Source organism: Maylandia zebra, unplaced genomic scaffold (genome assembly GCF_041146795.1).
Source record: "Maylandia zebra isolate NMK-2024a unplaced genomic scaffold, Mzebra_GT3a scaffold27, whole genome shotgun sequence".
Taxonomy (NCBI): Eukaryota; Metazoa; Chordata; class Actinopteri; order Cichliformes; family Cichlidae; genus Maylandia; species Maylandia zebra.
The window spans coordinates 22,488-25,567 of record NW_027490057.1 but is presented as its reverse complement, the minus strand read 5'-3'; the positions used below and the strand labels follow the sequence as shown (position 1 = coordinate 25,567).

At 39.3% G+C, this 3,080-nt stretch overlaps 1 long non-coding RNA gene across 1 annotated transcript; it reads right to left on the bottom strand.

Moving 5' to 3' along the window:
* LOC143416176 (uncharacterized) lies at nt 1–2,114 on the bottom strand. The gene is made up of 6 exons (XR_013096552.1): nt 1,891–2,114; nt 1,217–1,242; nt 822–907; nt 641–673; nt 455–544; nt 1–43 (listed from the first exon to the last, which is right to left on the bottom strand). It is a non-coding gene; the product is annotated as an uncharacterized LOC143416176 (long non-coding RNA).
* Nucleotides 2,115–3,080: the final 966 nt, after the last annotated feature.

The window sequence follows — 3,080 nt, the reverse complement described above, 5'->3', positions numbered from 1 at the left end:
GACAGGCTCCAATCAATTTCTCATACATCTGAAAGATGTTTTTCTGGAAATAAAAATAATGTGACAAGTATGTTTTTCTGTCAAGAATGACACTGCAAAACTGCAAAAGCTTGTCAGGTGAGACTTGTAATTAATTCTGCAGATACACAAACATATAGAAAGTGTCATTTTTGGTTTACATTAATTAATTTCTATAGTGTGTACAAAACAAATCAAGACCACAGACTCAACACGCACCACTCAATTTTTGGTGTTCTTTATCAGTTGGCCAAGACAGAAATGTTTTAATCTGTGTGCATTGCTTTTGAACAAGTCTTTACACAGAAAAGGTTTCAGAAAGGTATTTTTCAGGTTCTTCTGACAAGGCTTCAATTTTGGAAAATGCTGTTTGTTTATAGTGGCAACTTATAAACCCTTTGTGATAAGAACATAGTTACCACAGTCCAAGTCATACCTTCAAAAAGTATGCACTTTGTGCTCTTGTGGACCCATCCAAAATTTTTCCAGTGATTTGGCTTGGTATTGGATAAATGTGAGGGAAATTCTATAAAAATAACATAAATACACCTTTTTTTTCAAATACATTACAAAAAACGTAAACATGCTATGTCATTATGATCAAACAAGCTTTTCAACATACCTCACACTGCAAATAGATTAGGCCATCTATTACCTTATAAAACAAATAAATAAATACATATAAATAAAAACAGAACTAAGGAACACGATTCATTAAGTAAATTGTACAATAAAGTGTATTTAAAGCAGAATTTAACATTAGTTTTATGACAACATAAAAGGATTTTTATGTCAAGAGGTACCTCATCTGAAATGTTAGTCTGGTCAAACAGGGATTTCAAACTTGAAATACCAATAGAGTTTGGTCCAGCTACTCCCACAAGGTAATCTGTGAGAAAGCATATGCTGTAGTCAACAGATATCATTTTCTTTTTGCATGCTGCAACCATCATCCATTTCAGTCTTCTAGGAGCTTTGTCTGGTTGTAGTTCTTTTTTCTCCTCCTCTCCCCTCATCTATTAATTAAATTGTTTTCTGACCTTCCTAACTGTTTCCGACCTGTCTTCCCAATGTGATGTTTAAGCAATATATGTATGGTCAGAAGGGGGTGAAATTTTCATTGCAGTTGTACGTGTAACATTGCATGTGATAATAAAAGGCTTGATTGGTTGATTATTCAACATGAGTTGACATTTACCTGACATTGTGAAGGAGTCACAGTTTCTGTAAGGGTGTAAGAACATAACATGTGGATTTGTTACACTTCTTTTTCACAAGTTAATAACAATCAATAATTTTCATTCCATTATTTACAAGCTATCACACGATGTCCCAGGGACAACATCTACACGATGTCCCAGGGACAACATTTACACGATGTCCCAGGGACAACAATTACACAATGTCCCAGGGACAACATTTACACGATGTCCCAGGGACAACAATTACACAATGTCCCAGGGACAACATTTACACAATGTCCCAGGGACAACATTTACGCGATGTCCCTGGGACAACATTTACGCGATGTACCAGGACAAATTTGTAAATTTCTGGATTACTGTTAATCTCCATAGAATCAAGAACTCATGTCCAGTTTCACAGCTATGGACCAGTTAATTATGTTTCCAGGTGATAGTTTGATTCATAGATTCAGCACACAACCATAAGTCTAGGCCTTTTAGTCCAGATTCTCTTCACTTATGTTTGTAAAATGATGAGGGAAGCTACTGCAATTTTGCCTGACCCAACCCCCGGGCCACGAAACACCCAAAAAGTTGGGGAACACTGGTTAGCTAATGCTGTCGTCAAGTAGCCTATCGCTAGCAAACAAACAGCAAGCCAAGTGAGGAACATATGTATAATGCTTACCGTTTATTAAAGGAAAGTATCCTAAATTGACTTCAAATTCGGCGGACAGGCGAATTGACTTCAAATTCGGCGGACAGGCGGCGGTTTTTCGCTTCTTCACTTGTATTTCGAAATAATCGAAGGCGGGTATTTCGAAGTCGCAAAGGAATGACGTCACAAGAAGGTGATTGGTCACTTGCAATGTTGAACCTGGAACAACATTAATTATGATGATGTGGGAACAATGCTGACACGAGGAAATCAGATCGTCCGTGTTTATCTTGTCACAAAGAACAAGTTTTGTTACACCGCTATTATCGCGAGGTTTGGGCGTGATAGTATAGGCTGTGAGCCCACGTTTAATAATCAGGCTAAGGAGTTCAGCGAGCTATCTGCAAAGGCCTGGTTAGTCTACCAGCGGTACAAGGTATTTGTCATTTGCCATAACTGTATTGTAATATTGTGAAAATATGTAATGTATGGTGTTCTAATTATTTTATGTTTTAATTTAGAATGCACAAGACTGTAAAGCTATTCTTCTAGGACCTCCGAAGTGGCAGGCGGCCACGAGGTAATTTTTGTTGTTAAAGCACAAGTGTTACTTTTGATAGACTGAAGCGCTTAAAGCCTTTGTGTTTTATGTTTGTAGTTTTCACGGCGTTCAATAAGTGCAGCGAAGCGCCCGTCTTGAAGAAGCCGTGCCAGTATGGCAAGCCATTAGTGCCAAAATTCGCCACTTTCCTAACCCGTTTGGTTAAGAAATGGCGTAAAAAACGCCGTTTAATTATTCAAAACGCCGAAAAAAACGGCGTTCTGTTCCGACAAACGCCGCTTTTTCCGCCACTCGGATGGCGCCCTGAACGCACCATCCGAGTGACGTAAAAAGCGGCGTTCAAAGACAGACGGAAACGCCGTTTTTTACGCTACTCGGCACAAAACGCCGTTTTTATGCATCTTTGAACGCCGTTTTAAACGCCGTTGCAGCTGGTAGAGAACGCCGTAAAAAACGCCGTTCAAAGATGCATAAAAACGGCGTTTTGTGCAGAGTAGCGTAAAAAACGGCGTTTCCGTCTGTGTTTGAATGCCGCTTTTTACGTCACTCGGATGGTGCGTTCAGGGCGCCATCCGTTCTCAAGCAGCCAGGCACAGCGGCAATAACGTTGTACAACTGGAGTAAGGTGGAAATTAATAAAAGACAGCATTAAAGGTAG